Here is a 14,658-nt window from a genome sequence, read left to right on the forward strand (position 1 = left end):
GGCCATCACTAAAATAAACAAGCAAATAACAAAAGAGAGGTCTAAGTCTGCATCTTTGTGTTTGGACATCCTAGTCTACCTGTTTATCAAAAAATTGTTTTCAAATATATACAAAATGCCTTATTTGCATTTCAAATTCAGAAACATGCATAAAAAAACAATACAGAAGAGCAGTGATTGCAATGTTTTCCTCATTTGTTTGGCTTTTTTTCCCCTCTCCCTCTAATCATTTACTTGGCTTTAACTTTTCAGCCATCTGTGCACTTAGCCTTTCTCTGTATTTCCAGTTCTAAAGTGTAGTTTTATGTAGTAATAAAATAATTCTATATTAGAGCTCTCTTGCTTTGTTGGTGTTGGTGTTGTTGTTGTTCTTTTTTCCTAATGTGTAAAATGACACTAGCAGAATAACTTTAGGAATCTAAGGTTATAAGAAATCAGTTTCACAGAGGTGAAGAAAAACTCCTTGTATTTTCCCCTAAAAATGCCAAAAATTAAGGTAATAAGAGCACAAGAAGATGTGAGTATTAAAATAACATTTCTGAAAAAGCCAAAAAGTTTTTAAGAGTAAAATTATAATTTAACAAAAGAAGAAGAAGGATGCCATTCAATATAAATAATCTTGATAGTCTGCATATTGTGTGAAGATTTCTTCAGAGGACAGAAATAATAGTTTTGTCTACATGTTTTTTTTATTTTTGGTAGCTAAGAGGCAATTTATTATTCTTCTCTCTCCTCTCAACAAAATCATAATGAGATAGACAATGTCTCAGAAATACAATATGTCCAAATGGCTTCATAAACCACGAAAAATTGATTGATCGCTGTTTTCAATATAATAAAAAAATTAATTACCTAGTTAAGAGCAAAACTGTGAGGTAATGCAGAATCAAAATAGCTAATAACACAGGAGAAAAAGGGTTTTGAAAAACTGCAGGAATTTTGTCTATGAAATAAAAAAAGAGACTGCAAGTATATAATCAAGGTTCTCTCTGTAGAACAGGCATACTTATACATTCATTTATCAGCCATTGAAATCAACAGGCATTTTGCCTGAGTAAAGACTTCAGGACAGGACCTATATTGTATAGATCTAATCAGATTCCTTTCATTATGAGGGTTCTGCATAAATGAATGTTAGCCCCTGTAAGTTTGTTGCATGAACAAATAAGTCACCAACGTGCAGCTTTAGAGAAGTCACATGTAATACTCAGAATTTAAAACCAGATGCATCACATGAATGCTGATGCACATTTTAAGTCCATTTTAGTATCTTTCCCTATTTTGTTCCAATCATTTCATTCCTTTACTCGTGTTCAATGTTTGTTTTAAATATAGGCCTACCCAAACAAACTGCAAATTAGCTCACACAGTGATTTGTCTTGTCTGTGCATAATTGTTTTACAGTTGATTGAAGTAATTTTCATTTAGTTTGGGGCATTGGTCTCTACAACTTGAGAGCCTCATGAACTGTAAGCAGCTGAAATATAACATCCCCGTTTCATCTGACCTGTAGATTAAATAGCAGAGTTCAGAAAGAACTCTCTTGTGTAATGCAACATAAGCCCAAGATGTACCAATAGTATGGTTATGAGTGGGGATAAAACTCAGGTTCTTCAGTGCCAAAAATCACACAATCCCACTATCTGAGCTAAGGGAGCAATTTCTTCAGCACTGAGTAAATAGTAGGCTCTTGTCTTTTCTGGGGCACAAACATTGGAGGGAAACATAACACCACATATTCAGGGTTTAGACTGTGGGTTGAACTGCACAGGTGCCAGTGAGATAATTCTGCTCAGAGAGCAGTGGAAGAGGAGATAAAAACATTAACCTGTAGTGCCATGGGACCATTCCCTCCCAGCTGCAACTGCAAAAAGATTCAAAGACTATAAGTACCTTTTCCCCCCAGCCTGCTTAGACAAGTAATACTAAAGGTCCTAACAATTACTTTGGCTTCCTCCTGTCCCCATAGATAACCATCCCCCATAGGTGTTCTCTTGCCCCACCATGGATCTGGTGATTTCTCTGCCTGAGATTGGACCCCATCAGATGCCTCACCAAGTGAGTAATGGAAAGAGAAGTTGCTGTTCTGATACTAAGGGTACGTCTAGACTACCCGCCGGATCGGTGGGTAGCGATCGATTTATCGGGGATTGATATATTGCATCTCATCCAGATGCGATATATCGATCCCCGAATGTGCTCCTGTCGACTCTGGAACTCCACCAGAGTGAGCGGCGGTAGCGGAGTCGATGGGGGGAGCTGCGATCATCGATCCCGCACCATGAGGACATGAGGTAAATCGAAATAAGATACATCAGCTTCAGCTACACTATTCCCATAGCTGAAGTTGCGTATCTTACATCGACACCCCCCCCCAGTGTAGACCAGGCTTTACTATCAAGGAAAGTAGAGCTGCAGCCCACTGGCTACTTGGCAGAGGGTCAGAGTGGTCCCTAGTGGTGTAAAGCTCAAACCTCAACTTCCTCTAGAGCTGATCAGCTAAACAGCTGATAGGGAGAGAGAAACAGCTAAACTGCTGCTCAGCCAGCTCAGACTATCCTAACTGCCCCCTTTGCTGTCCCCTCTTCACAACCAGAAGGTGTGTGCAGACAGCCATTGCTGTCCCAAACAATTGTCATTCGGGGGGCGGGGGGGGGGGGGGAGAGATGCACCACTACTCCAATCCATGAGAGTTGGATCAGACCGTAAAAGTACAAGCCCTTCTCACTTGGGCTAAAGTAACCCCTCCCATTGTAAGCAAAGAGCAAATTCTAATCTTCACTGGGACTAGTCACTAGGAAGAAACAGGATCACATAGTATCAGAGAAGATTAGGGTTGGAAGAGACCTCGGGAGGTAATCTAGTCCAACCCCCTGCTCAAAGCAGGACCAACATCAACTAAATCATCCCAGCCAAGGCTTTGTCAAGCTGGGCCTTAAGAACCTCTAGGGATGGAGATTCACCATCTTCCTAGGTAACCCATTCCAGTGTTTCACCACCGTCCTAGTGAAATAGTGCTTCCTAATATCCAACGTAGACCTCCCCCACTGCAACTTGAGACCATTGTTCCTTGTTCTCTCATCTGTCACTACTGAGAACAGCTGATCTCCACCCTCTTGGGAACCCCTACTTCAGGTAGTTGAAGGCTGCTATCAAATCCCCCCTCACTCTTCTCTTCTGCAGACTACACAAGTCCAGTTCCTCAGCCTCTCCTCAAAAGTCATGTGCTCCAGCCCCCTAATCATTTTTATTGCTCTCTGCTGGACTCTCTCCAATTTGTTCACATCCTTTCTGTAATGAGGGGGCCAAAACTGTACACAATACTCCAGATGTGGCCTCACCAGTGCTGAATAGAGGGAAATAATCACTTCCCTCAATCTGCTGTCAATGCTCCTACTAATGCAGCCCAATGTGCCGTTAGCCTTCTTGGCAACAAGGGCACACTGCGGACTCATATCCAGCTTCTCATCCACTGCAATCCCCATATCTTTCTCAGCAGAACTGCTGCTTAGACAGTAGGTCTCCAGCCTGTGTATGGGATTCTTCTGTCCTAAGTGCAGGACTCTGCATTTGTCCTTGTTGAATCTCATTAGATTTCTTTTGGCCCAATCCTCCAATTTGTCTAGGTCACTCTAGACCCTATCCCTACCCTCCAGCATATCAACCTCTCTCCCCAGTTTAGTGTCTTCTACGAACTTGTTGAGGGTGCAATCCATCCCATCATCCAAATCATTAATAAAGATATTGAACAAAACCAGACCTAGGACCAACCCCTGGGGCACTCTGCTTGATACCAGCTGTCAACTAGACATCAACAAATAACATATTAGACTAATGCATTACACCTTTACACTCCTTTGCAATATCACTCACGTATATTTTTTCCTTTCAAAGTGAATATTACCAGTCCACCAGGAACATGAACAGTCACAACCTCTGAAAACACAAGCACTAACCAATTTCATAAATATAAAGAATAAAAGGTAGATATACCTTCATCACCGCATCTAAAAACCATCCACCTTAGCTAAAACCTTTGCTTCCCAATAAAACTGCTCAGCACAAGCCTAGGTGTTCCCAGCAATGTGATTCCCTCCAAATTCAGGGCTTCAAATAAGCTGAGAGTTAGTGCTGTCTGACAACCCACTTGCAGGTATAGAATACAATAGGTTGTTTTCATCCGTTTTCCTTTAGTATACAAAGAAATTCCTCACAGTGTTTGTTTGGAATAAAGGGGGCGATACATTGCACAGCTATGGAAGTGGTCATTGCAGGGAAGATTCGGTCCCTCCCAACCTATGTGAGTCCTAGATCCAGCAAAATGATTAGCCCCAGCCCTCAGCTCTGACCAAATCTGTTCAGCGCTGCACCTGGAGGGAAGACGAATAAGGTGGATGTACAGTGTCTGGGAAGCTCTGATTTATGCAGACTGGTAATATCCTTTAAGAGACATTCCAGCTGAGGATTACTAGAGTACAGCAGTACTCCAGATAACCCCATTCTTCCTGCCATACTCCCGTCACTCCCCGTATGCCAGTTTACACCAGCAATACACAGCCGAAGGATTCCAAGGCCAGGCCCATGCCAATTCCTGCAGTTCCCATTGGCTGGGAATGGCGAACCGCAGCCACTGGGAGCTGCAGGTGGCCATGCAAATGTAAACAAAGTCTTGCAGCCAACCAGCAGCTTACTCTGATGGGCCGCGTGTGGCTCCCAGGCCAGTTTACCCACCACTGCTCTAGAGAGAATGAGTAGTAGAATCGGGACTGGATCTGTAGCAGAATGGGACATCTTCTATCTGTGGAAACCTATGCAAGCAGCACCAGCCGAGGGGAGTTTTATTTTAAAAAGCCACTGTGTCTGATTACTACGCAACACCTAACGATGACATCAGAGAAGTGAGGGGATACAGAAAGAGCAAAGCTTATATTAAAAAATATTGATGAAACCCAGTGTTATGACTGATTTAAGACTTGTATTTTCTTTAACAGTTTTCAGTTATGTCCTTCTGCATACTATTCATGAGCTTAGAATAACCTTTCAGGCCAGCTTGCAGATTTCCAGCCTCAATCTCTACAGTACATGAGTTCTAGATCTTAAAGGCCAAACAACATCTATTTGACTAAAGAGCTATAAGGCAGCCATAAAAATTATGGATCACAGAAATAAGCAATTAGTGTTATCTTCAATTGCTTTATTGGCAGTATTCACTCGTTAGAATAGAGGCAGCAGTAAAACAGATTGCAACATACTGTATAACAGCATATGGGATTTTACATTATAATGCTATTCTCTGCCAAGAAGTCATATTTTCATTTGAATGCATGGAACAGATTATCACAGGGTTTCCAGCATTAGGACTGGGTGACTTTTTTTTTTTTTTTTTTGGCTGTAAGGCAATTTTCGAGGTTACAACTAAATCATAAGTACAGCAACAGAGCAGTGATAAGGGAGCTCTGACGGTAGGGTACTGACTTGTGCCCTCAGACCCTTAGCCCACACAGACTGGGCATGTCATAGAGCTATGGAGATAATAAACTCAATCTCTAAGGTAGTGGGGAGAGGAAAAGTTGAGGGCTTGCCAGTTTTTTCAACCAGCTGGCTTCAGCTCTAGAGGAAGCTGCTTGCCCGCCCATCTAATCACAGCTGAAGTGCCACAAAGGCAGCCACCAGCAAGAGGGCTGGAAATAAAACAATCGGAATAATAAGAGGGGGGAAAACAGAATCTTTATACTGCATTTAACATTAGGGATATTTTCTGCAATTGTTCTTCTGCGTCCACAGCAACTCTTTAAAAGGTGGTGCCATAATATCGAGGCAGAGAGCCGGTTCTCTTCAGGACTGACACACAGGCCTGTATTTCAAATCTATCTTCAAATTTTGCACATGAGCTAATGGAGAAGGTGTAAACGCTGTGATCCGGCACTCGTGAAAATTAGAGTGAACAGGATGTAGTGTAAAATAATTGTCCTGTTTGAGTAGAAAGATACTTTTGGAAAAGCACTTTCTTCTTCCTGCCTCAGCCCAGGAAGGATTTGAAAATCTCAGGTGTCAAAAGGGAAACTTGTAGAACTTCAAAAAAATAGCCAGGGGGGTGCACTCATAGCTGATCCAAATGTACTTATATCACTCCTTGTGAAATGACAATGTTTTTTGAAATGCTGAAACAAAACACTAGTAGGGGGGAAAGCATTCTCCTTTCTACAAACACAGTAACTAGAAAGCTAAAGGCATAGGTAGTAATTTACCAGAACAAAGAAATCTGATAGAATCAGGTTCTGAATATTTCTATTTATTCAGTACTAATGAAAGCCAAATAACTTGATAACACCTCAAATCCAGTGTGAATCAGTGAATTTCTGCCCACATCTAAGACAAAAGTTTGTATGGAGGATATTATAGCTTTCAGTATTTTCTTTTGATTGTTAAATTCACAGTTAACAACAGGATAACATTTTAAAATGGTGATTAAATAGGTTAATACGTTGAAATATGGTCCAATAACTGTTCACCGGGTGACGTTTCCTTTCACTGACTTTACATCCTTCCTAAAGAATGAAAACAGGACTGTCATTTGTATAACCAGCCCGTCCCTGCCATGGTGCAGTTGTTTAATAGCAGACACCCTTCTCTTAGTTTCCTTGTTTGGGGTAAAAGTAGAATCTTAACACTATTTACAACAAGCATCAGACAGAGGCTCCTAGGCAGAAACTGCAAAAATATTGGTAATAAAATCAACTATTTTCCAGTTTGGCGCAAAATATACAGTGCAAATTAGCAAATACAATGCGGTGGAGGAAGACGGTTTTCACAGCAGTACAGGATGCAGGGAATTTCTAAGCTCCTAATGAAGTTCATTCCTTCTCTCGTCTGCGTCCTGGTACGTCATCCCTGCCAATGATTCATTTTATTCTGGGCTCGTGAGGATACTTTTGAAAAGCAAATTTTGTATTAGTTTTTGGCAGGTATTTTCCAAAAATGTTCAGTGGGGGAAAATGCGCTAGGGCAACCCTAAACCAGCGATATCTCCCTCATTTTATAAACTACTCAGCACAGAACTTTATTAGACAATAATTCAATTTCCTGAAATATCAGAAGGGTAGCCGTGTTAGTCTGGATCTGTAAAAAGCAACAAAGAATCCTGTGGCATCTTAAAGACTAACAGATGTATTGGAGAATGAGTTTTCGTGGGTGAATGCCCACTTCGTCAGATGCATGTAATGGAAATTTCCAGAGGCAGGTATAAATATGCAGGCAAGAATCAGTGTGGAGATAACAAGGTTAGTTCAATCAGGGAGGATGAGGCCCTCTTCTAGCACTTGAGGTGTGAAAACCAAGGGAGGAAAAACTGCGTTTGTAGTTGGCAAGCTATTCACAGTCTTTGTTAATCCTGAGCTGATGGTGTCAAATTTGCAAATGAACTGAAGCTCATCGGTTTCTTTTTGAAGTCTGGTCCCGAAGTTTTTTTGTTGTAGGATGGCTACCTTTACATCTGCTATTGTGTGGCCAGGGAGGCTGAAGTGTTCTCCTACAGGTTTTTGTATATTGCCATTCCTAATATCTGACTTGTGTCCATTTATCCTTTTACGTAGGAACTGTCCATTTTGGCCGATGTACATAGCAAAGGGGCATTGCTGGCACATGATGACGTATATCACATTGGTGGACGTTCAGAAGAAAGTTTGAACTGTGCTTGCACTTGTAGAATAGACCAGAGCACCTCATCATCACTGGGGTGCCTCTGCAGTGCCCTGCCTCTGTTTACCCCTTCTTCAGGGCTACTTAAACAAACTCCACACAGGTTTTCTCATCCAGTCACATCCCTTTTGGGAGCTATTTTTCCATTAACACAAAAAATCTTCCATCAGCCTTAAGCTGGGCCCCGCCCTTCTTCACAGAGGTACTGTGCCCTCCTGCTCTCTAAGCAGCTGGAGAAGACACAAGGCCTGGCCGTCCTTACTTGCCTTTTCCCAAAGAAACAACAAAAATTTCAACTGGGTCTTCTTTCCCAGTCCCAACTCCCTTCCTCAGGAACCACCACAGAAGAGTCTCCCTCCCTGCAACTTCACTCTACAGTTCCCCTTCTAGATTTGCCCTCCCTGCAACTCCCTCTGATCTTTCATAGCCCAGGTGCAGCCCCTGCTCTCTTAATTGGTTCAGCTGGGAGCACCTGCTCTGCCACAAGGGAGCTGGACCAATTTCAATCACAAGGCCAGCCACCCTATGACAATTCTGTTAAGCTATATCCCAGTCCACTTGTACATATCAGTACATTTACTGAGCTATCTTGTTCCTGCTGTTACAAATTTAATCCTCTTGCCCCTTTACCACCGCTATCCCTTGCAGTAAACATTACATGAGTAGAACATTGTTCTCAATGGGAGTTGCATTGAACACTTGAAAATCTGCCCCAAAGGAGGGTGCTGAGCACTTTTGAAAGTCTGGGGCAAGACTTGCTACCTTTTTTCTCTTTGGATGCAATTCCATTAAATGCTAAGACCTTCCTGCGAACCACTGTTCAGCATCAGGGCCCACTGACCTTGGCAGGAGTTGACAGCTCTAAAGACCACAAAGGATGAAGCCCTTTTTGGAGTTGCACAGGAGGAAGATCAAACAATTTGGTAACTGCCAATCAGCATCCAAATTTACTGAAGACTGAGGAAGGAGCCTGGGTGCAACTGCAAAGCAAGAATGCTTTGGAATGCTGGGACACTGAGCATGCTCATATATCAAATCCTCCCTGAGTACATTTCCCAGGCCTGAAAAACAGCTCTGTGGAAGCTTGAAAGCTTGTCTCTCTCACCAACAGAAGTTGCTCCAATAAAAGGTATTACCTCACCCACCTTGCCTCTTTAATATCCTAGGACCAACATGGCCGCAACAACACTGCGTGTATATAAAATCCATATAAAGTATCTGCTTTTTGTACAACTAAATTTGGTACAATAGCAACCTTTTATTCCTCTCTATATTTAGCAGCTGTTGCAGCCCAGTTCTTGAAAAAAGAAAAGCACACATCACAAAGCAGTGTTGGAATCAAGCTGAGCTTTCTTGTCTGTGTTAGGTTCCAGGCTCAAGGGACTGCATGTTTTGAAAATGTCACTGTGCTATTTTGCCACTGAAGGTGGTCTTACTAAGTCAGGTGACAAAAGTGAATAGAAAAAAAACAGTTCTTTTATCTTACTTTCGCTTACTAAACATTAATACTTTAATTAAGTATTGATGAAGACAATACAATGATTTCTAAAATATAATATGTTTCAGTACAACACCCAAGTCATGGAAAGCCCTGTGCTCTCATTAAAAAAAAAAAAAAAAAAAGGGAAAAAGGGCAGCTCTCACAGCAGCAAATAGTAACTGCTTTCAGAAAGGTTCTTTGGGAATCATACAGTAGTATAATATTATAACTAGTAATATAATACATGTTGTTCCTCCCACTCACTCACCACCAGTACCACCACCAAGGGAAATATACAGTACTTGGCAGGGCATAAGAGGTTACAGTGTGGAGGCAGATTCATGCAAAATCTGTTGCATTAGAGTATATGGCAGCTGAAATACTGTATTGGGACTGCACAGGTGTTTGCTAAGGAGGTCTGCTCTCACCTCAGTGTGCATGCATAATTCAGATTAACAGTTACACGTGCACATTGAAGGAAGATTTTTTCCTAAAAACCGGATGAGTGCAGTTAACCAGAAAAGGGTTGGGGGTTATGGGTTTTTGGGTTTCTTCCTCTCAGTTCTGGAATGAATTTGTGGGTTGCAGGAATTTGTATATCACAGTGCAACAGATTGTAGCTTGATCTGCCAACAACTTGCAAGTAACAGTAGGTAGTGACTAATTGCAAATGTTGGGGAATTGTTTATGTTTTAAAACAGGGTAATTAACAAGTTCTTCTCTCAAGGAACATTGAAATTATGATAAAATGAAAAAAGTAATAATAAAAAGAAACATGTCTTTAGCTTTTAAGAATTGATAAATAACAGTGTCCTTATTTCAATGAGATTTCTGGAAAACTGCAATCCAATCTTAACGGACTCTGCCATTCTCAGTGCAATGTCTGCTGTACTATTTCATGATTGCCCACTTCATGACTACTTAGGAAACTTTAAATGATATCAGCCAGATCCTCAGCTGGTCTATATCAACATAGCTCCATTGACTTAAACGAGGCCTTGCTGATTTACATCAGCTGAGGATCTAGTCCATTCAGTACATCAAGCAATTTTCCATATTTTTAATAGGCTTTCCAATTAATATTTTAAGAACTACAGGCCAAATGTAGTTGCTTTATGTGCACTGCTAGCCTGGACTGACCCCAAATCTGATTTAGATTCAAATCATGGGAATGCAAGAGACTAACATGTGTCTTATGCCAGCTACCTGCACCACAGGTAGCAGTGCAAGTTCCACAGAGCCATTACATTTCCTCTCCACCCCTGCACAGATTGAAATCAATGGCACTAATCAGATGCTTAAAGTTAAGCACATGCACAAGTGATTTGCTGAATAAGGTCTTAATAACTATATGGCCTTCCCATAAAACATGCTAAAAGCAAAATGAAGAAAAAACCTGAACACTGGGCTACGCAGCATTTTCAGGGTGAACAGACAAGAGTGGCTGGTTCCCACGCACAGAGAATGTCTTTAGCTTAAATTGCTTAAAGTTAGGCATATGAATTAGTGTTGTCTTCAGTAGGGATGCTATCCTGAATTGGGGCTTGTGTGTGCAGGACCAGTGAGAAGCCCAGGAGCCTTGGCACCCAGAGCAAAATAATACAGAGTGCTCACTCCCAGCACCATACAGCTTTCCCCTGACTCAAAGATCTTTCTTCTGATGTCTGGTTTGGGGAGCGGGGGTGCAGTAATATGTTCACTCTAGTTACTTCAATAGGATGGATAAGATTGAGGAAAGAGAGCCCTTTCTTAACATTATTTGCAATGAGCACCCAGACTGAGAGTCAGGAGTGTTCTGGTTTATTTCTCTTGCTCAGTTTTGCTCTGTGACCTTGGGCAAGTCATTTAACCTTTGTGTGTCCAGTGTCCCCACATGTGAAGTGGGTTTTACTGATGTCACGGGAGAGTTGTGAGGGATAATCCAAGTGCAGGTCATTGCTACTATTGGGATCGCCACCCCAGTGAGAGCCCTAGCAGATGTGCCAGTATCCCATGCATGCAGGGGAACTTACCTGCTGCTATACCTACAGGGGAGAGAGATTCTGGCCCTGCCTCCTCCCCCATCTTTCCTGCCCCCACTCAGTACAGTGCAAGGACAGCAAATGTGTGTGGTCCTGAAAAATGGGAGTTAAGCAGGGAGATTTCTGCCACTTTCCCCTGCACAGTGTTTGGCCATAAGTTAGCCCATTACTATGATCTATTGATTTGTTTAATAAAGCTCAGGTCAGGAAAGAAAAGATGGGAAGCTCAAATTAATGGAGTGAGAATTGGGGGAAGCCTAGACAAACAGACATATCCAGGAGGATGGTCCCACAAAATAGAAATCTCTAGAGACAGACGGAATGAACCAGACAAGAAGAATATAAAAAATAGAATAATGGGAAATTCTATCAAAAAGGAATAAATCCAGAACCTGAAGTGAAGCTGGCATTAGTAACACAAAAGTATTTCATTGTATCAATTGTCACTTCGTCCTACATCGCTAAAAAGTTTAGATGTCTCCGTAGCTCATCAGTATTGTAGCCTGTGGCTGGTTCACTCAGGATCCTTTGGAGTCACACAGACAAAGAGAGAGACAAAGACACAGATATCTCCTAAAGTGCACGTGCATGTGCTGTATAGTGTCACCTAAATGCTGTACTTGTGTTCTTGAAAGGCAGCACATTTTGGAAAGAAAACGTACATCCACATCTTGGTATTTACAAGCCTGCTTAAACTGTTTACATTTATTGTAAAACTATCTCTGCTTTTCAGCTTGTGCACTGCAAATTCAGATTTTCAGCACAAGTGCACTAGCCTCACATTGTCACCTCTGTCTTTTACATTTAAACACTACATGACAGCATAGCCATTTGACAACAGTAATACACTATGTCTAACATGTACATAGCATAAAATGTTGATGGGGTATTGTGAAGAGCTAGCAGTGGTCTAGACAAGAGCCAAACACCAGTATTCCAAACAATGGAACATCTTTTGCAAGCTGCAGGCCAGAAGACAAGTTTCAGTGATGGAAGAAACTGCAGTTTTGGGTGGATTGTGCAGTTTGCATAGGGTGAAATTCATCCTTGCATACAGGGAGCCTGCAAGAGGTCTGCATATCACTTAAGTCCCACTTAAGTCTTCAAAGTAGGGCTAGTGTGGGTGATAAGTGGTTCATAAGCTTTGTGCTTGGCCTCTGCACAGTTGTGAATTTCACTCACTGTGCGTATTCAGGATTTTGAACATAAAATCCACTCTTTGCAAGAATTTTTGCTAGTCTCGCTTGGGTGCCCAATGTTCATGTAAACCAAACGTGACATGGTCACAAACATGATTTACCTGCAATTTATTTTGAATATGAAAAAAAAATCATGGGAATTTTTTCCAGTCTTTTCTCAGCCCAGTTCTGTGAGGCCCAATTTCAGGAAAGCATGTGCTTAAGTCCCATTGATTTAAATTTAAATTAAGCAAAGAAATTCCTAAAGTTAAATGTGTGCTTAAGCACTCTTCCTAAAGAGGAATGCTTTTCTGAAACAGGACCTTAATGAGGTATATTCTCCCCCCATCCTCATACATTTAAATAGGTGTTAACTACAAAGCCTACCGGTAGCTGTGACCATTCAACTAAGAGATCAGTGATGATTTTCAGTCTGTTCACAACTGTGCCTTAAAATAGCTCTGTATTATTATTAAGTACTAATTTTGCTGAAGTTTTATAAGTTTAATATGTATACCACTATGAACAACAATGGCTTTTAAAGGGAACTATGCTATACCGATTCTATAGTAGCCATGAGTCTTGAGGCAGTGGAGTACAGGGAGAAGTAGTTTTGAGTATACCAAATACGGCTTTCAAGCTTTCAAAGTGCTAAACAAAAACAAAACAACAACAAAAAAGGACACACATTTTGAGTAAGTCCGGGCATTAAAGAAATGTAAGCAGAATCTCTTTGCACAGAGGATCATTAATAGATATCATAAATTATCAGTAGGCAAGTAATACAGGAATGGTCAACATAGCACGATGTGTGTAATAAATACAGTATCTTGTCTCTGACAGTAGGCAATTCAAAATGCTTCAAAGGAAGGCATAGCTCTGCTCCAATCCCATAATGTACCTAACTGTCCAATACAATACCATGGGGAGAAATGTATTCTTCCACCCAGCTGGTGAACAGTTTATGTGTTGCAGCAAGAGAGATGATGATAGCTCTTATCATTGTAATCCTGGTTAGTGTAATTATAGAAGCTAGAATTCTCTGACTAAAAGTCTGATCTGTTTTAAACTTTAATCTTCATAAGTTCCACGACTTAACTATGTACATTGTGTAACACTACTTCACCCACTCTAATGATTTACTCTTTGATGTGTTTGTTCCACCCTAAGTATCCTCTTGTTTTTCTGCTATAGACAAGTATAATGAGGAACACTAGATTGGCCTGCTCTATGCCTTTCATTATTTTATATGACTTTGCCATGTTCATCTTGCTCTTCTCCTTTCTAACCTAAATAGTGTTGTCCCTTTTAATGCATTCTTGTTTGAAAGCTTTTCAGATGTCTCTACTAATTTTTTTTGCCATACTATTTCTATTTTTGTTACTTCTTTGAGATAAGGTGACCATAGCAAACATCATTTTCAAGGTGAGGACATACCATTGATTTATATAATGGCATTACAATATTTTCAAGTTTATTGTTTATCCACTTCTAACACCCTTGCACTGTATTCTATTATATTTGGACCACTTTGAGCAGCAAGCATTTTAAGCAGAAATTCTCACCAAGTAGACTGGTTGTCTCTGTCCAGGTGCCTTTAAGCCATGGGGAAAAGTCCCCTGAGGTGGGGACTGGGTTTAGTGATGAAGTAGGCACAAAGGGACTCCTCATGTGCTTGAAGTTAGGTGTGTGTTTAATTATCTTGCTGGGTGATTCTGAAATCCTCATTGCAATGATTACCACCAATTCAACTGATCACTGTTTGCTGATGGTGACTCCTCATCCAAAGTGTGATACGCTGCAGTCATACTTCTCCACACTTTACCTCACAGCATGCCCTGCTTCCTAGTACAGGAGCCCCTATGACCTGAGTTCTTGCAGGTGACAGTTTGGCTTTCTGCTGATTTATTAAAAATCTTATATTTTACTGCTCATGGGTATTCGCTAGACCATGGTCACATGACCTATATAATGACAATCTGTCTCTCTGCTAACATTACTCTACTTTGGTTATTTGTTTGATAAAGTGAGGAGCTTCCCTTTTGTTGCCCTTCATCAGAGCTTAATGTCTTTACTTTGGGATCAATATACTTTATGAATAATTTTATTTCCTTCTATTTTTATGGTCTTTTCTCCTCATTATCATACTGAGTTTATTAGCTGGTGCTGTCAGTATCTTTACCCTGTCATATGTTCCTGAGGTACAGTAAATATCACTTGTGTTGTAATTAATATGCACACCCTCTGCAGTAATTAATGCACAGACCCCTTCAACCAGCTG

This window comes from Gopherus evgoodei, chromosome 3, assembly GCF_007399415.2.
Source record: "Gopherus evgoodei ecotype Sinaloan lineage chromosome 3, rGopEvg1_v1.p, whole genome shotgun sequence".
Classification (NCBI taxonomy): domain Eukaryota; kingdom Metazoa; phylum Chordata; order Testudines; family Testudinidae; genus Gopherus; species Gopherus evgoodei.